Source organism: Bos mutus, chromosome 3 (genome assembly GCF_027580195.1).
Source record: "Bos mutus isolate GX-2022 chromosome 3, NWIPB_WYAK_1.1, whole genome shotgun sequence".
Classification (NCBI taxonomy): Eukaryota; Metazoa; Chordata; class Mammalia; order Artiodactyla; family Bovidae; genus Bos; species Bos mutus.
Window position 1 is genome coordinate 41,488,199 of NC_091619.1, and position 20,580 is coordinate 41,508,778.

General features: G+C 40.9%; 1 pseudogene; it reads right to left on the reverse strand.

The window, feature by feature from the left end:
* Positions 1-252: 252 nt before the first annotated feature.
* On the reverse strand, positions 253-878 carry LOC102272899 (high mobility group protein B1 pseudogene; annotated as a pseudogene).
* Positions 879-20,580: the final 19,702 nt, after the last annotated feature.

Consider the following 20,580-nt stretch of genomic DNA (forward strand, 5'->3'; position numbering starts at 1 on the left):
AATTTCCATGCCTATCTACAACCCTCATACTGCACCAGGCAAGATTAGTGGCTACTGAAAATACCATCAGGACAGGGCTATCTAAAGACACATTTGGTACTGTGTTAACTACACAAAAAAAGACACTGTACAGTTTTAAAACAAATCTTACACAGCCTTATATTTCAATGCTTTTCTTTAACAGGAGTAAGTTGTGCACAGGGGGGTTAAATGCTTTATAGAAAAAAAAAAAAAAACTGCACTAGAACCAACTTATTCATCATTTTCTTCTTCTTCCTCCTCATCCTCTTCACCTTCTTCCTCCTCTTCATCTTCCTCATCTTTCTCCTCTTCCTTCTTTTTCTTGCTTTTTTCAGCCTTGATGACTCCCTTTTTGCTGCATTAGGCTTCCCTTTAGCTCGGGATGCAGCAATATCCTTTTCGTACTTTTCCTTCAGCTTAGCAGCCTTCTTCTCATAGGGCTGCTTGTCATCTGCAGCAGTGTTATTCCACGTCTCTCCCAGTTTCTTTGCAACATCACCAATGGACAGGCCAGGATGGTCATGTTTGACTTTTGGACAATACTCAGAACAAAACAAGAAAAAGGCTGAAGGATCCCTCTTGGGTGTACTGGGATCCTTGAACTTTTTTGTTTCCCCTTTAGGAGGGATATAAGTTTTCATTTCTCTTTCATAACGGGCCTTGTCTGCCTTTTTCATTTCTTCAAATTTTCTTTTCGCTGTAGCAGACATGGTCTTCCACCTCTCTGAGCACTTCTTAGAAAACTCTGAGAAGTTGACTGAAACATCCCGGTGCTTCTTCCTGTGCTCCTCCTGGCAAGTTTGCACAAAGAATGCATATGATAACATTTTCCCTCTTACGATCTCCTCTGCCCATTTTTAATTATCTTTCCTCCGAGAGGCAGAGAGTTTCCAAGTGCCCGTGCAGCTCTCACTTGCCCTGGTACTGTCTCTATCCAGCATAGAGTTTTTGATGATTAAATGAGATAATCCACTTAAACTATTTACAATAAATACCTGGCATATAGTAAGCCCTCAATGAATGTCAGCTGCAACTAACAGTAACAAACAACAGGCTAAAGGAAGCTTTCTTGAGAGTTGCTTTCTCAGAAACATACAATTGACACATACACTAGCCAAGGATTCTCAAGTTCAGAACTGCTGGCCTTTTAGACTCGATAATTCTTTGTTATGGGGGACTGTCCTAAGCGCTGTAGGATGTTTGGCAGCAACCTTGACATCTAACCACTATGAAGCACTGTCTCAGTTGTAACATCCAATGTCTCTAGACATTGCTGTGTGTCTCTGGGGCAGGAGTGGGAAGCAAAATCACCTCAGTTTGACAACTACTGTGCTAGAGCAATTAATAGCTGCTATTCAGGACACTGACACTCCCTCTTTGTCTTATCACTCTTGCCTAAATGTCCCATCAACTATGTCTACTAGGTAACTCAATGACAAGTAAATCACATACATAAAAGGCTGCCTTGAAATGACTTTCTCCTTTGCTGTTAATTCAATTCTGTGAAGACACACAGTGTCTATTATTTTTGCCTTGGTGGTCTCAGTACCCAGCACACAATGGACAATGAATGAACGATGAATTAATTATGAATATTCCCTTGAGCTTTTCGGTTTTGTTAAACAACTCAGAGCAGCGCTCAGGTTTCCTCAACCTTGACTCCAGTCAGAACACGAAGGAGATAAACACTGAAACACTCACATACCATGAGGAAACATGATAAGCTGAGCCAAGCCAGGTAAGCAGGAGCAGGAGAGGCCAGGAACACCCTTGCCACAGAGCTTCAGGGCATGGAGTCGAACTGAACATAAGCCCATCTCCAGAAACTAGCACCAAGGGTCGAGCTGGAGAAGAGGGTCCAAGTAGGTCAGTGAGCAAAAGACCTGCAGCAAGTCCTGAGATGACAGGGTTGAACCAGTGTAGATACAGAGCAGAGAAAGGAACAGAAGCTCAGAAGAATTATCTGAGAAATCCCATGGACAGGTGGAAATGGATTTGGCTGATGTGAACATGTTTCAGACAACTTGTGACAGGGTCACTTCAGTTCAGCTCAGTTCAGTTGGTCAGTCGTGTCCAACTCTTTGCGACCCCATGGACTACACCATGCCAGGCTTCCCTGTCCTTCACCAACTCCCAGAGCTTGCTCAAACTCATGTCCATCGAGTCAGTGATGCCATCCAACCATCTCATCCTCTGTCATCGCTTTCTCCTCCTGCCTTCAATCTTTCCCAGCATCAGGGTTTTTTCAAATGAGTTGGTTCTTTACATTGTCTGGCCAAAGTATTGAGCTTCAGCTTCAGCATCAGTCCTTCCAATGAATATTCAGGACTAATTTCCTTTAGGATTGGCTGCTTTGATCTCCTTGCAGTCCAATGAACTCTCAAGAGTCTTCTCCAACACCACAGTTCAAAAGCATCAATTCTTCAGCACTCAGCTTTCTTTATAGTCCAACTCTCACATCCATACATGACTACTGGAAAAACCATAGCTTTGACTGTATGGATCTTTGCTGATAAAGAAATATCTCTGCTTTTTAATATGCTATCTAGGTTGGTCATAGTTTTTCTTCCAAGGAGCAAGGGTCTTTTAATTTCATGGCTGTAGTCACCATCTGCAGTGACTTTGGAGCCCAAGAAAATAAAGTCTGTCACTGTTTCTATTGTTTCCCCATCTATTTGCCATGAAATGATGGGACTAGATGCCATGATCTTAGTTTTATAAATGTTGAGTTTTAAGCCAACTTTTTCACTCTCCTCTTTCACTTTCATGAAGAGGCTCTTTTCATCAAGGGTCACTTAGGGTCTCAAAATGAAATGAGACCCGGATTCCATCATCCATGGTTCCAGTTCCCCCTGACAGCTTCATGTCCAGTATAGTTTTAATCCATATATTCTCTCTTCAGGTCAATAATAAACATGCTGGAAAAAACTTTTCCTTAGAAACTATTATTATTTCCCCAGTGGCCCATTAAATAAAGGTGTTTAATTCTGTAAAGAACAACTTAAATATGCTATAGAATAACAACATGTATCACAAAGTTCAGCAAACAGAATTTTCAAGTGAAATCACTTCAACTATTTTCATATGAACCCCCAAAGTGATGCAACCATATCAGGTGATTGCATGGTATTTCTGAAGTACACAATGAGGATTCTTAAATCCCTGGTTATTTGTTACTGAGATATAAACTAGTAAACAAAGACACAGTTCTCTCAAATGTCAGATATATCTACTGTCCCTTCCTTGCCCAGTGCTCCATTTTAATTCAGCTAAAACTTATTTTTTCTTTGGTTCTGTGTCCTTTATTTTCAAAGGCATGCAGATTTGGATGTGATAATAAAAGCTTATAATCCTGGTGAGAAATTTCTTCTAGGGTCTTATGTAGGAAAAGCTATATACTTCCTTTACGGAAATAGTGGGTTTTGGGGAGGAGATGGGGGGGGAGGGGGACAGGGAATAACTAGTAACATGTCACGCCTCCTTTACCACTTTCGCCACGAATCCTAGACCATACTTGAGAGAAACTCAGTTCTAGTGCTCCATTTGTGTTCTGCTTTTATGCCTGGGGACAACTTTCAAGTTTTTATTTCTCTGAGCCTGATTTTTAATTTATTCATAGCTCACCACTTTATGGTATGTGTTTATTACAAGTCTCCAAAAATATTTTGTGAAATGAGGCAAAACATGAGTAAAAATTAAGCAATGATCAAAACTTTATATTATGTAAAATGAGAGACAAGGTTAGCCTTAGTAATTAGTCAAATATAAATGAAAGGCAAGAATGTTAGACAGCATACAACATCTGTTTTTAGCATTGAGTTTTTGTGTTTTTTTTAGGATTTCTGATAAAAATGCAGAAATGCAGAACCCTCTTGGAGGGTTAAATGCCTTAAGGCATTATCAGTAAGTTAGCAGCTTATTGAAGACTAGCTAATATGTGCCCAGGATTATATACAGGAGCAGGTCCATCAGGAAAAAAATATAGAAAGGGTAGTAAGACAGGATCAACCTCACTTCCTCATTTTTAAATGGTGCTGCTGCAGTCACAAGGATCCACCTGGAAACACTTTATAGTTTCTTTGTGCTGTTGCTAAACACATCAACCATAGTGACTGCCCCCACCCATTGCCCTCCTGAAGGGGCAACCCTGGGCCCCACACTTTACCTCATGAGGAGTCAGCCCTGACTAGAAGACAGTCAACTCTGACTCCCATCCTAGTCTATGATGAATACAAAAGACTTGCTATTTAGCCTAATTCAGCGGCAGAAAACTAAAAACAGGAGAAGTCACTTCCATAATTATCTTGCTTCTCCCAACATTTTCCGTTATTAAATTAGAATGGTCAATTCTGAGCTAAACAAAAATCTCTGCTCTTTAATTTTGCTTTCCATTTTTTGGGTAGTTAATACACAAACATGGTTCAGAATTCAAAAAAGACACCCTCCCTCTTGGGCCTAGAGCTTTTTAGTTGCCCAATGAAAGTAACAATATTGTCTGTTTATAGCTAGCCTTCCAGAAATTTTCTATTAATTCATAAAAACTTAAAAGAGTCTCAGAAGCTTTTTCAGTTTCAGGAAACTGAAAAAAACTCATTTTTTCCCTTTAAACTACTGCATTCAACTCACATTCCTAAATTCTATTTCAAAAGACTTGTGAGCTTTGTTGTTCTTTCCCATTTTATCACTACTGCAAAAGTGGCTTTAATTTTCTCCCTGACTCTATTAATCTCCCTTCCTCTATTAATCTCCCTTCATCCACATGGCCACCAGAGTTATCTTTACTGTCGTTATTAAATATATTATGAAATATATATATTACAGATATGTACACTATAAATATATTATATATACCAAATGGCATAGATGACACGTGCGTGCTTTTTAGAACATACCACACGCCTACCACCAGCTTGAATCACAGAATACCAAGAGCACTTTGGAAACCTGCTTTGTGCCTTTTGTTGCCTGTTTGTCTTTCCCTCCCTCTGCCCCAAGGTAATTACTTTTCTGAATACTGAATTCTCCCATTATCTTGGGATTTATTGTACCCCAATAAAGTAAATGAATAGTTTTGCATGGTTTTGTAGTTTTCATAAGGGAATTAGACTGGACGCATGTCTCTGTGACATGTCAGATCTTTGTTTTCATCTCTCAAAGTTCCACTGTCTTAAGATATCTTGAAAGTGAAAGTGAAAGCCGCTGAGTCCTGTCGGACCCTTCGCGATCCCATGGACTATAGAGTCCATGGAACTCTCCTGGCCAGAATACTGGAGTGGGTAGCCATTCCCTTCTCCAGGGGATCTTCCCAACCCAGGGACTGAACCCAGGTCTATCGCATTGCAGGCGGATTCTTTACCAGCTGAGCCACCAGGGAAGCTTAAGATACTGTCTATGTCTCTAATTAGCATTCAATCTTTTCCCTAGCTTTTTGAACATATGGAATATAGTCATATTTTAATGTTGTTATGCATAATTTCATTTATCAGTTCTGAGTGAGTTTCTACTGATTTATTTTTCCTAAAGTTCATATTTCCCACAACATTGATTGCCTGGTGATTTCTGATTGGATGGCAAACATTGTTTTTTCCCTTGTTAGGAGCTGGATATTTATATATTCTTATAACTAGCCTGGAGATTGGTCTAGGCCATAGTTAAATAAGTAGGAGACAGTTTGGCCCTTTTATATCTGTCTTTCAAGATTGTTGTGTGTGTGTGTGCTTAGTCGCTCAGTCATGTCTGACTCTTTGCGACCCCATGGACTGCAATCTGCCAGGCTCCTCTGTCCATGGAATTCTCCAGGCAAGAATACTGGAGGGGATTGCCATGCCCTCCTCCAGGGGATCTGCCCTACCCAGGGATCGAAACCAGGTCTCCTGCATTGCAGGTGGATTCTTTACTGTCTGAGCCACCAGGGAAGCCCTCAATACTGTTAGGTGGGCCCAATTCAGTATTTATTCTAGGGCTAATGATTCCTGACTTCTGAGCCATGTCCTATGAATTATGAGGATTTCTAATTTGGCAGGAGGTGTGGGGGACGAGAATGGGCAGTGGACAGGTACTTTTCATAGCCCCAGGTGAACACCAAGTGTCATTTTCTTGGGTGATTCTTTCAAATCTCAGGTAGTTTCCTCATGTACATGCAGTCTTCAGCAGCTCTCTGCATATTGGAAGGAAACCCTCTGCAGGTCTCTGGACTGCTCCGTGATGCTCACTCTGTCTCTTCTTCAGTACTCTGTCCTGAAAACTCTAGTCATCCAGATTACTCCAAGCTCTCAGTTGGTATCCTCAAATCAGAGGGTTCACCAGGCTAAACCAGGGTCTTCCCTCCCTCTGCCATGGCCTGAAAACTTTCTCTTGGCAGTCATCTGGGGCAATCACCGGGCTCACTGTTTGTTTTTTATCTCTCAAAGAACACTATCCTTCATTGTCTGATGTTTAATATCTTGAAAATTATCGTCCCATATATTTTTTTTTCACTTTTTATGTCATCTCAGGCAGAATGGTAAATTTACTCCATGTTGGATGCAAGTGGAAGCCAGATAAATTTCTTTTTATTATATTACATAACTATCCTCAAATTTAAAAGTTGTAAGTCCCTCGTACATAAAACTCTTATACAACTAAAAAGTTTTTAAATTTTATAAATTAATTATAATCAAATCCAAAACAGAATCAGTAACATTAAGGTGATTAATGATGTGATTTGAACAAGACATGGTATTAATTGCTCCAGCATAAGTTTGCTTTAGTTTGGCTGTGGTGACTCACTTCTCCCATCAGTTCTCTGTATTTCAACCACTGAAAAATATTCATCTCGTTCACCTTCCACTTTGTTAAGTCTACTTCTGCTCTCTTTGGTTTCTATGCAGTTATATGTGCAACTGTGGATACTGAAATTTCATAACAGTATTTAGTTATAAAACGGGTACCCAGATGGTCATCAATATGCTTAATTTTTAAATAATCACTGAAGTGAGAAAACAAATTCTTTTTATTTTAAATTCTTGTGTAGAACACGCAATTTGGTATGCATTGATTCAATGCAGGACAATAAAGCTTCTATCAAGTTGGTAGCCACACTGAAAAGACTGTATTTGAGCCAAGAAAATTCTTCCAAGATAATCTCTACTTTATGTAAGGTGATTGACAATAAGGAGAACCAGGGACTGAAGTAACAATGAGCTAAAAAAATAACCACAAGATAAAGGTGGGGAAACTATGAGAATAACCAAAATACCTGCTAGAAAAAAGCACAGGGTATAAAAGTGAATGTGACAGCAGATCAACTACAAAGGAGGAAAAGAAGAAGAGAAGGAGGAAAAGAAGAGGAAGAATCCAAAGAGTATCACTGATAGAAAACAAACAAGAGAAGAGACAGGGAAAAACAGATTATCTAGGATGTTTATGGCTAATACAGGAGTGACAGAAAGAGCAGCATCTCCAGGGCAGGAAAGGAGAAGCTACACCAGTCAAACTGACAAAGGAAAGTCAGTGCAGCTTTAAGCAAAAGCCAGAGTATAGATCTAAATCACATACAGAATGCAACCAAGTTCTTTCACAAGAGGCAAGGTTGAGTTTTTCAACCCTGCATTGAACCAGCCTCTCTGGAAAAGTAAGTGACTTGCATCCCTCATACGACAAGATTTCAGCAAGACAGCAAAAGAGAACTCTATATGGTGCTTCCTTTCTGCAGAGACTTGAGCTCAGTTTTAAAGTCTTGTTTGTGGTTCTCTATATCTGCTTCTGGTTTCCTGAGTGCTTCCCTGGTTTAACCTATAACTTCTCCACGACCCCGGACTCTCACGAAATTTTTCCCACCAGGGACTTTTCTAAATTGTGCTTCACTCTGGCCTTTTCACTGGTTTTCTTGAACCTAGTGGCTCAGATGGTAAAGAATTTGCCTGCAATGCAGGAGACCCAGGTTTGATCCCTGGGTCAGGAAGATCTCCTGGAGAAGGAATGGCTACACACTCCAGTATCCTCGCCTGGAAAACTCCATGGACAGAAAAACCTGGTGGGCTACAGACCATGGGGTTGCAAAGAGTCAGACATGATTGACAGACTAACACTTTCATTCTGGCCTTTTCATTGGCTTTCTTGAACCTGGTTTACTTTGTTTCTCCTTGATTCAGTGATGCCACCTGCTACCCTCCAGGGTGAGGGAAAGTCCTCCAGGAAACAGAAAGACTCCGATTATGGAAAAGGGAGAAAGAGCCATCAGAGTAATTATACTCCCAGTGGTGAAGTCCCCATAGAGACCCAAGAGATAGGTGGAATGCCAAGATCTGTTTAGTTGTTCAGCAAGTATGCGTATCTAGGCGATCTAATAACTATGTAAACCAACTGAATGTTATCAAGTGCACTTGAAAAGTCTCAACTAAAGAGTGCTCGTGCCTCAGAATCCCCACTACGCAGCAGGGGTCAGTTGTCTACACGGACCTGGACAATGCATTGGAGTGGACAAGTGGGTGCCAGGAAAATGAGAGAAAATGGGGAAAGGCAGGATTCTGGGCTCCTGGTCTTTGGCTGGAAAATCTTTCCCCTTTGTATTGTCTGGTGGTGACCGAGAGTGGGGAGAAACCTGAGACACATCAGGAATGAAATGAGGTGCCATGCCCTATTTTAGCTCAAAGGCTCCTGAGGAATCCAGCGTCATCCACTCTCCACACACTCCACTTTGGAGGTGGTAACGTCAGGCTCAGTGTGACAGAACTCCAAGTTCTCTTCACTGGACACTCTTTCATGACAGAGAGTCTCCTGAGGGCATTCACCGGATTTGTCTGAACTGTAGCATTTAGGCGGTAGGTCCAAAGATTGCCTGTAATTCAGGAGACCTTATAGCTTCACCATGTAGTCTCATTTCACCTGAAGAAATCACTGCTTTATTCTCCATTATTTTATTTAAGAATATACTAATTATTTAGAAATAAAATTCTGCCTAAGAAAGCAGAAATATTTTAATGGCTTTTATCTCTATATTGTCATTTTTTGTTCTCTGCAAGTATCTGAATGTTTCCACTTAGTTTATAATAAAAATAGGATCCTAGTAAAATATACAAAGAATTTTAAAACTGGAAAGACCATCAGACTCTAGTGCTCTTTATTTTTATAAAAGAACCCTAGTCTAGAATGATTAAATATTTCAATAGAAGTCATACCCTGTAAAAGCTCAAAAATAGTATTCCTGTGAAAAATCCAAGGCTCTAAGGACTTAGTTAATTCACCTAAAATCAAAAACTAACAAATGATGACGCTCATACTCAAATTCAGATGTCTCCACTGGCTTTGGAGACAGCTGTGACATGGCTGTGAAAGAGCAATCGGACACCAGTACCCGTTATGCTGTGCAGCCTTTCTCATGCAGACAGAGAACTATTTTGCATACCTAGATTGGTAATGTGAGTGCAATGACATGCCACATTTTGAATCAATGCTAAGCAAAGGCAAAAAGGATCTGGGGTTGTCTACTTGCGTTTCTGGAATCTGATCTTACTGTAAACAGAATAACAACTTGCACCTGTTAACTCCCCCACAGTCATTTAATTCTTTCTAGCTATTCCTCAGCCCTGGAGCTTCCTGGAGCAGTGTTTCTTTAAGGACATTATGTGGACCACCTCAATAAGGGTCATGAGCTTGAGCTCCTTTTTAAAATATACAGATTCCTCTGTCCCACCCAGAATGACCCAGTATTTCTAGGATGGAGGGGTAGGTTGGGAGTTGTCATCTTTATAAGTTTCCCTGGAGGCTTATGTACATTGAAATTTGAGTCACTGAGATAATACAGAAATGTCACTGACTGAGACTGTAACAGTTGGCCTGAAAATAATAGAACTGAAATCACGATTAGAATACAGTTGCCTCCGGGAAAATCCTTCCTTAGTTACAAACCTGAACTTTTTCCAGAGTGCAGTTTAAAAACTACCTTGAATTGCCTTCAGAATCTACTTTATGGATTATTGCAGATACACAATAATCTGGAAAATACTGAAAAGTGGAAAGAATCAGCAATTCCCACTAGAGAGCTACTTTTAATATTTTGATATATTATCTTCTCTTTTTCTTTTCTTCAAGAATGCAGGCTTTTTGTAACTTTGAGGATGACTTAAAAATGAACTCTTTAGTCAAAAACAAGATAGTCACACTGGCAGAACTGATAGGGTCAGAGTAAAGGGACAAAGTAGGTGATTAAATAGTTAATCCCACTAGCGGCCTGTAAGTAGAAAAAATATGGGAGACCCCTTTAAGTTAATGACTACTCAAGAAAGCAGGTTTGCTTAACCACAAAATCAGGCACGCTTGCTTAGCAACAAAATCACACAACAGCAGCACAGGACACACCCTAAAACAATAAAACAAGAGTGGCATGAGACCTACATCCCGCCCAGTGAGCTCAGGAGTTAATGATCCCTAGAACATGCTTTCTGCACACATAAAAACAGTAATCTGTGGACCTAGCTTGACCATGTAGAGACAAGAAAACTCCCCTGCTCAACCTGGAGGAGGAACTGATGATGGAAGCATGATGTCTGCCCAAGAGAGATAAAAGTTCTCCCCCTCCCCACTTTTTCTTTGCTTATACAACTGTAGCCAGGTTAAGTTCTCAGGGCGTGGCATTTCTCACCTGCCCGCTTTGTAAAGCTCACAAAAGTTCTGTTCTAATAAATCACTTCTCATCTATCATTTTACCTCTTACTGAATTCTTTTCTGCACTGAGACATAAAGAACTGTGATACTGAAGCTCTTCAGAGGCCCGGGAAACACCAGTTTTCAGAACCATGTGGTCAGGGATGATAAATCTATATCCTGACTGACTTCTTTCCAGGGAGGACAAACTGCTGCCCCCTGCATTATGATCAACCTGTCATGAAGCTGTCATCAGCCTATCTTCTGATCTTTCTTAGAGAAAAGCACTGTGTCAAGGGCCCAGCATCAGTCTCTGCTGTTGGCAGGTTATGCACTCAGCCAGACCAGCCTTGATGGGGTTAAGCCCACGTTGCTGGGCCCACCCATAACCTTTGCTCCCACCACTGTGGCTGGTGAGCAAGCACTAAAGTAACTGCAGAAAGAGGCTGACATTCAGAGTGAGTCATTTTGTCCACCTTTTTATTTAAAGTCTCTGCTACATGGATGCCATTTGCTGAGTAATGCGCGACATAAAACTTTTTCACACTCTGTATTCATTCTGAAAGTTTCATCCACATAACTCTTTCCCCATCTTCTTTGTCAGCAATCTGCCAAAACTTTTTTCTGGGTCCCCACCATGTGAACAACTGCCAGTCACCGTCCATGAATCGGTCTATCTACACTTGTGACCTTCTCTCAACCCAGACACAAACATATTGCTCAAAGTTCTATCCACTGAGAGTGAGAGGATTTTCCATTACAGTTGTCTTGCAGGGCCACCTCGGAATGGGTTTACAATGCTGCAGCCATCTGCCGCCAGTTGACAGCAACACATTGTGAAAACCATGTATAAACTAGGCCTTAGGCTTTTTTTTCTTCTTCAGTCAAATGCTTCTGTCTTCAGGAGCTGCTAGGACTTCATCTTATTTATACCATTTCCACTTGATGGTGGATTGCTGATGCCTTCAACCAACCTTGTATCTTCAGTTCAGTTAAGTTCAGTAGCTCAGTTGTGTCCGACTCTTTGCGATTCCATAAATTGCAGCACGCCAGGCCTCCTTGTCTATCACCATCTCCCGGAGTTCACTCAAACTCACGTCCATCGAGTTGGTGATGCCATCCAGCCATCTCATCCTCCGTTGTTCCCTTTTCCTCCTGCCCCCAATCCCTCCCAGCATCAGAGTCTTTTCCAATGAGTTAACTCTTCACATGAGGTGGCCAAAGTACTGGAGTTTCAGCTTTAGTATCATTCCTTCCAAAGAACACCCAGGGCTGATCTTCAGAATGGACTGGTTGGATCTCCTTGCAGTCCAAGGGACTCTCAGGAGTCTTCTCCAACATCACAGTTCAAAAGCATCAATTCTTTGGCACTCAGCTTTCTTCACAGTCCAACTCTCACATCCATACATGACCACTGGAAAAACCATAGCCTTGACTAGACAGATCTTTGTTGGCAAAGTAATGTCTCTGCTTTTCAATATGCTATCTAGGTTGGTCATAACTTTTCTTCCAAGGAGTAAGCGTCTTTTTCATGGCTGCAGTCACCATCTGCAGTGATTTTGGAGCCCCCCAAAATAAAGTCTGTCACTGTTTCCACTGTTTCCCCATCTATTTCCCATGAAGTGATGGGACCAGATGCCATGATCTTCATTTTCTGAATGTTGAGCTTTAAGCCAACTTTTTCACTCTCCACTTTCACTTTCATCAAGAGGCTTTTTAGTTCCTCTTCACTTTCTGCCATAAGGGTGGTGTCATCTGCATATCTGAGGTTATTGATATTTCTCCCAGCAATCTTGATTCCAGCTTGTGCTTCTTCCAGCCCAGCGTTTCTCATGATGTACTCTGCATAGAAGTTAAATAAGCAGGGTGACAATATACAGCCTTGATGTACTCCTTTTCCTATTTGGAACCAGTCTGTTGTTCCATGTCCAGTTCTAACTGTTGCTTCCTGATCTGCATATAGGTTTCTCAAGAGGCAGGTCAGGTGGTCTGGTATTCCCATCTCTTTCAGAATTTTCCACAGTTTACTGTGATCCACACAGTCAAAGGCTTTGGCATAGTCAATAAAGCAGAAATAGATGTTTTTCTGGAACTCTCTTGCTTTTTCCATGATCCAGTGGATGTTGGCAATTTGATCTCTTGGTGGATAAGAAAACATCTAGTTCATCATTGGAAGTTCAGGTCATAAGGTCTCTTAGACATCCAGATCAGAAGCTCAGTCTCTACCAGGATCCAGTAGCAAACCAAGATCTGTTTCTGAAAAGAACAGTTATCTATTCCAAAACCCCAGTGCTCTGTGCTTTTGCTAGTATGACTGTTGTAGTCAGTCTCTAAAATTGTTCCCAATGATCCTCACCTCCTATTACTTATGCCCTTAATCCCATCCCCTTGGGTATGAGCTAGAATGCATGCATGCATGCTCGGTCGCTTCAGTCATGTTCAACTCTTTGCAACCTCATGGACTGTAGCCCACCAGGCTCCTCTGTCCTTTGGATTCTCCAGGCAAGAATACTGGAGTGGGTTGCCATTCCCTTCTCCAGGGGATCTTCCCTACCCAGGGACTGAACCTGGGTCTCCTACATTTCCTGCATTGGCAGATGGATTCTTTACTCCTGAGCCACTGGGGAAGCCCATGAGCTAGACTAGTGGCTTGCTAATTAATATGCATAAGTGATTGGGATATCATGGTGAGATCAGGTTATAAAAAGACTGTGGCTTCCATTTTTAGGCCAATGCCTATCTCTTTCTACTCACACTAGAGAAACCAAGCAAGCTGTCTTGCTGTGAGAAGCCCTATGGAAAGGCCCACAGTTTATCAGCCTAGAAGGAACGGAATGAAGCGTGTTAATAACTACGAGTGAAGCTGGAAGTGGATCCTTCAACTCTAGTCAAGTCTTAAAATGACTGTTGCTTTACCCAGTACCTTGGCTTGATTGTAACTTCAGGAAATGCTATGAGTCCGGCTTCCCAGGTGGCTCAGTGGTGAAGTGCAGGAGACTCAGGAGGCGAGTTCAATTCCTGGGTTGGGAAGATCCCCTGGAGGAGGAAATGGCAACCTACTCCAGTATTCTGCCTGGAAAATCCCATAGACAGGAGCCTGGCAGGCTACACTCCATGGGGGTCACAAAGTCAGACATGACTGGGCATGCATGCACAGAATCACCAACTAAGCTGGTCCTGTACTCCTGACCAACAGGAATTGTGAAAAATAAGTATTTGTTGTTTTAAGCTGCAATTTTTTGAAGCAACCTACTATGTCATAACCGGAGAAAGCAATGGCACCCCAGTCCAGTACTCTTGCCTGGAAAATCCCATGGACGGAGGAGCCTGGTGGACTGCCGTCTATGGGGTGGCACAGTGTCAGACACGACTGAAGCGACTTAGCAGCAGCAGCAGCAGCAGCTATGTCATAACAGACAGATATAATGATTATCTATGGGTTGTTCTAAACAATATTGCTTCTGAACAAGGAACTCATTTCTTAGCTAAAAAAGTGTGCCAATGAGCTCATGCCCACTGAGTTTACTGATTCTGTCAGGTTAAGACACCCTCAGAAGTAGCAGAACTGATAAAGGAGCCCAGTGAATAATCAGTCAGAACACCTGAAAAAAAAAAAAACACCTGTTGGGGAACAACGCAATGAAAGATTAGGGCTCTATTCTGTAGAATGTGGGCTATTCTTGGGATCTGAAACTAATATAGGGTACTGTTTTCTTCCATAGCGAGAATACATTAAATAAGGAGTAGATCTGGGAGAGCATCCTCCACTACAATAGTTCATTACAACCCCCCAAACTTTTGTTTTCTATCTTTGCAAGTTTGATTGTTCTTGGTTTTAGAGGCTTTAATTTAAGGCAGCATGCTCCCATCAGAGATCACGACAATAGTTCCAGTGAACTGGAAGATAAGACTTCCACTGGCTAAGTTGAAATTCTCATGCTACTGAAATAACAAAGAAGAGATCATTGTTTTTCCTGGGGCAATTGCTCCCAACCACTAAGGGTAAACCAAGTGTCTGCTATAGGACTCTGTCTGGAGCCCAAGGCATTCTTTGAGTTCTCTCAAACGTGGCTGTACAAGTTAAGGCAAAACTATAGCAACATATTAAAGATAGACCACTAAGAACACATTTAGGGTACTGACACATGTTCCAATGTCTTTAAATTATATTGTGCAATGATATGAAAATACAGAAAAATATGTGGATTTACCTCCTGAAATAACGTTATATTAGAATACTCTTTATATAGTAGGAATAAAGCATTATTTGTCCATATTAAAAAAAAAAAAAAAAAAAAAAACACAGACCACTAACATTCAGATCCTTTGGGAGTAAAGATTTGGATTGCCTCCACCATGAAAAGAACCCTGACTGACTGTGGTGGCAGTTGAGGGCAAAGGAAACATAGATTTTAGGGCAGATAATGAGCGCACATGACTGCAGCGGCTATGCAAATCTCCCTTTCTTATGTATACAATGATATATATTTACTTATTTTTTCCTTCCCATTTATTTTTTCCTTCCCTATTGTCCCTCTTTATTTTCTGTAAGGGCTTTTATTGGTGATTAACTTTCCAATTTAATCTGCATGTTACAGAGTATTTACTTAGTTGGGATTGAGTAGAATAGCTTTTGAACTGTGGTGTTGGAGAAGACTCTTGAGAGTCCCTTAGACTGCAAGGAGATCCAACCGGTCCATACTAAAGGAAATCAGTCCTGAATATTCATTGAAAGGACTGATGCTGAAGCTGAAACTTCAATACTTTGGCCACCTGATGTGAAGAACCGACTCACTGGAAAAGACCCTGATGCTGGGAAAAGATTGAAGGCAGAAGAAGGTGGGGAAGAGGATGAGATGGTTGGATGGCATCACCGACATGATGGACGTGAGTTTGAGTAGGCTCCGGGAGTTGGTGATGGACAGGGAAGCCTGGCGTGCTGCAGTCCATGGGGTCAGAGAGTCAGACATGACTGAGCGACTGAACTGACTGATTGAACTGAGTAGCATAGATAGTAACATCATCCAGAAATAGTTACGGTGACTACTGGGACTTTAGGTGTCTTTCTTTTTAAAATTTAATTATTTTTAGCTATTCTGGGTCTTTGGTGCTATGCAAGCTTTCTCTAGTTGCGGCAAATGGGGACTTCTCGCTATTTGAGGTGCACAGGCATCTCACTGCGTGGCTTCTCCTGATGCGTAGCACAGGCTCTAGAGCGCGAGAGCTTCAGTAGCTGCAGTTCCCGGGTTGTGTAGGGCACAGACTCAATAGTTGTGCAGCACAGGCTTAGTTGGGGTTCCCAGGTGGCACTCACTAGTGGTAAAGAACCCATCTGCCAATGCAGGGGACACAGGTTCGATCCCTGGCTTGAGAAGATCCTCTAGAGGAAGGCATGGCAACGGACAGAGGAGCCTGGTGGGTTACAGCCCACAGAGTCACAAAGAATCGGACATGACTGAAGCGACTTAGCTCGCAGGCATAGGCTTAGTTGCTCCATGGCATGTAGCATCTTCCCCAAACAGGGATCAAATCCAATGTCTCCTGCATTAGCAGGCAGATTCTTCGTCACTGAGCCATTAGGGAAGCGCTTTAGGTTTCTTTGAAGGAGAGGATGGAAATAGCTTTGTAAAAAAGACAGCAGCATCTTGTTAAGCAAAACCAAAGGACATCATTGTTGTAAAACACAAACACGAAAATAGATACTAAATGACAAAAAAAATAGATTCTGCTAGCTATTCACTCTCAGCTCCAAGCACTCCATTCAAGACTCTGCTCATGATGTTTGGGTGTATGTACTAAAATTTCCCGATGTCTTGCCAACCAGTTTCTGGTTAGATTCCGCAGAACAGAAGCCTACAGTGGAGCTTGGAAAGAGGAAGAAGGACTCTTACTGCTTTCAGTTCTTGTCAGGCTTGCTCCAGCAGCAGCAGCAGCTGCTGCTGCCACTGCCAACTATGACTCGAGCTTTTTTCAGCTGGCCCTGCCACATACCCTGCTGTGCTCCCTTGGCACTAAGAACATTCGATCCACTGTGCTTCCTCACCGGCTGTACCATGCCACCTGAACCATCTAAGCACGTGTCGGGTTACATCCCCTTCCTTTAAAAGTCTGAGTACCAACCATAATGCTTCTGAGGTCTGAAAATCAGCTGAAATGTACTCCTTCTTGAGAAATGATCATCAGTTCCAGAGAGCCTCTCCTTCAAAGCTGTGCTGCTAAGTTGCTTCAGTTGTGTCCAACTCTGTGCAACCATATGGACTAGAGCCCACCAGGCTCTTCCATTCATAGGATTCTCCAGGCAAGAGTACTGGAGTGGCTTGCAAATTAGTATTAGGGAGTCTTCAAAGAAATAGAACCAATACAAGAAAGATAAACAGAAAGACATATACATACAGAGAAAGTGAAAGTGAAGTCGCTCAGTCATGTCCAACTCTTTGAGACCCCATGGACTGCAGCCTACCAGGCTCCTCCATCCATGGGATTTTCCAGGCAGGCAAGAGTACTGGAGTGGGGTGCCATTGCCTTCTCCTACATATATAGAGAGAGACTTAACAGATATTGGCTCATGTGATCATGGAGCCTGAGAGGCCCCATATCTGCAAACTGGGGACCCAGGAAGGCCAGAAGTGTTCAAAGGCCAGAGAGCCAGTGGTATAGGTTTCGGTCTGTCCGAAGGCCTAAGCATCACGAGCATAAAGAGCAGGGAAACAGTGATGTCCCAGCTCCAGCAATCAGGGAAAGGGCAAACTCAACCTTCCCCTACCTTTCTGTTCCCTTCAGGCCCCCAATGGATGATATGAAGCACATCTACATTAGGGAAGGCAATCTGCCTTACTCAGTTCACCAATTCAAATGTTAATCGCTTCTGGAAACCCTCTCACAGACACACCAAAAATACTGTTTAAACAGATGTGGGATTCAAGATTTCTCATCCTAAGTTTCAACAGTTCTAGCAAAGAACTTAATCAATGTTATACATATTGTCGTTTTAAAATAAAACTATTCCATCACTCCAAATTTATCCATTAGACTCTAAAAATCATAGCTGTTTAATATCCACCATCTCCATTTTCAAAATACATTCCGCCTCACCCACAATTTATGCTTAAAAGTTCACAGTCACATTTCTCTAGAATAAAAATATGTATGTTAATTTGTACTTTAAAATTTTCAATGTACACAATTCAAATTTTTAAAAATTTCTTCCGGCTTGGTTAATTATAATTAGCACCATTATACAATGGAGTATAAAAATATATGTTTTGATATACTACTAAATATAAAAGTAAAATTTATGGAAATATCTATTAATGAGATTTATGTTCCTTTAAAACAAAATAAGATCATATATCTGTGGACAATGTCAATTATTGGGATGAGATGGAGCTCAATGGAAATCAATAACAAAAATATTATCAAGTGTGGGGCTTAAAAATATATATTAATACTCATGTATATCATTAATAATATAGATTATTGATATTATTATATTATTAATATAGGTAATTAATAATATTATTGTTAATAATATAGATTATAGAAGCTACAACACACTTCACATGGTAGGGATGAATAGACAGCAGAGACGTAACTTATAATTCTTAATAAGCAGTAATCTCCCAAAGTTTAAAAGAAATAAAATTTAAATTTTCTAGTAGCCTTTTGGCAAAGATATTGAAAATATTTCTCCTGATAGTCAGACTGTTTCAAATTGTCCCTTTATTTAGTGCCTTTGAAATTTTCTTTTATTCCAAGGGAATGCACTACAGTAAAATTAAGTTGGATAAAAAGTTACCTTATTTTTTGTAAAGAGGAAAAATGGAGGCTGTGAAAGAGAAGCTAAAAAGGAGAAATTGGCCTCAGAGCCTTGGCGGAGGCCGAGCTGAGCCCGGGCTGGGCAACGGGACAGAGGCGGGCGGCAGGCAGCGTATAAAAAATAAATAAATAAATAAATAAATAAATAAAAAAGGAGAAATTGCAAAGTACTACTTTGACCACAGGCAACTCTATTTTAGAAAAAAATACATAATTAGAGAAATTCAGAAATATATCCTCTAAAAACTAATGACATCTGCAAACTTGAAATTCATGGGAAGGCTTTATGAAACTCAAGTGGTAACAATACCCCTGTTTGAAAGTCACTAGTCAAAGAATATTTTTAAAGACCATTGCACATATAGGGTACAATCAACATTAGTCCTTGTATTAGGTGGTTATTAAAAAAAATGAGAAGCATACTGAAATACAATTTTAGATATAGGAGTAGAAACAGAAATATAGTTTTTTGGGGGGAGAATAAATATCTGCTTCTTCTAATAAAAATTTCTTTGCAGTAGTCCCACGTTTATTGTACCCAAGTTTTGACTTAACAGTCAAAGCTAAGATTAATCATAAATTCATCATGTACAAAGCTGACCTTAAATCTCTTGCTCCAAAATTCCCAGTCTTTGCACTCCAACCTACCTCTGTAACACTGCTGCCCAGCTTGTCAGAAGTATCATCACTAGTCTTAAGACCCCAAATTTATCACAATCCCTCCAACAACTGTACTATCAGCATAGTTTTACTCCAAAATAGGGAAACAGGGCTTCCCCGGTGGCTCAGTGGTAAAGAAATTGCCTGCCAAAGCAGGAGACACAGGTTTGATCCCTGATCCAGGAAGATCCCTTGCACCACAACTATGAGCCTGTGCCTTAGAGCCCAGGAGCTGCAGCTAGTGAGCCCAGGTGCTGCGACTACTGAAGCCTGCGCGCACCCTGGAGTCTGTGCTAGTGAGCCCACGTGCTGCAACTACTGAAGCCTGCGCGCACCCTGGAGTCTGTGCTAGTGAGCCCACGTGCTGCGACTACTGAAGCCTGCGCGCACCCTGGAGTCTGTGCTAGTGAGCCCACGTGCTGCGACTACTGAAGCCTGCGCGCACCCTGGAGTCTGTGCTAGTGAGCCCACGTGCTGCGACTACTGAAGCCTGCACGCACCCTGGAGTCTGTGCTCTGCAACGAGGGAAGCCACTGCAATGAGAAGACGAGCACTGCAACCAGAGGGCAGCCACCACTTGCTGCAACTACAGAAAAGACCACATAGCAACGGAGACCCAGCACAGCCAAAAATAAATAAATAATTAAAAAAAAAAAAAAAGAGACATTTATGTCTTGTTATAAAAATGAACTTATAAAATTTACTTCCTTAAGTACAAAGAGGAAGCAATACTATCATCAGCATCTTTAAAACAAATTGAACCCAACTGTCTAAAGCCACAGAAATCACTGACAAGAATTACAATTATGTACACGGAGCAAATTTTTAAATTATGTTTTTTTATACAGACTAATTCTCCACTTTCTGAATGTTTTATAATATAAACCTCTGTATCTATATCTTGGACTGTTTTAATCATTTAGTGGATAAATTTCAAGAAAGAACTAAGTCTGAATGAATTCATCACTATATTACAGTACAGCATATTTAACTATTACATAAAACTAGTTTCATTTGAGTCACAACCTCAATTGCCTACAGGGACCAGGAAGTAATCTAAATGTGGAACAGGTTAGGTGTAAGATAACAGGGAGTAATGAAAAGCATTCTGTAATAAAGACACTCAATTATTTTTAATACTATAAGCCAAACAAAAAAAATACCTGGAATTGATATGACCAAATTTACAAGGGATAGAATTTTGCAATTCTCATTGTTTAGCTTTCACAACATATTCAACAGATTCAAAGCCAATATTTACCTAGTACCCAAATACATATAATGAGAAGATACATATAATGAGACAATGCTTATGAAATGTTACTGTTGACACAGCAAGTACATGTGTATAAGTTGTCTCATTAAATTTTATGAGACCCCAGCAATGCCTAGAATTATATACAAATTCAGATCAAACCTATATCCCTAACTTATTACATTATATCAAAAAGAAAAACACAC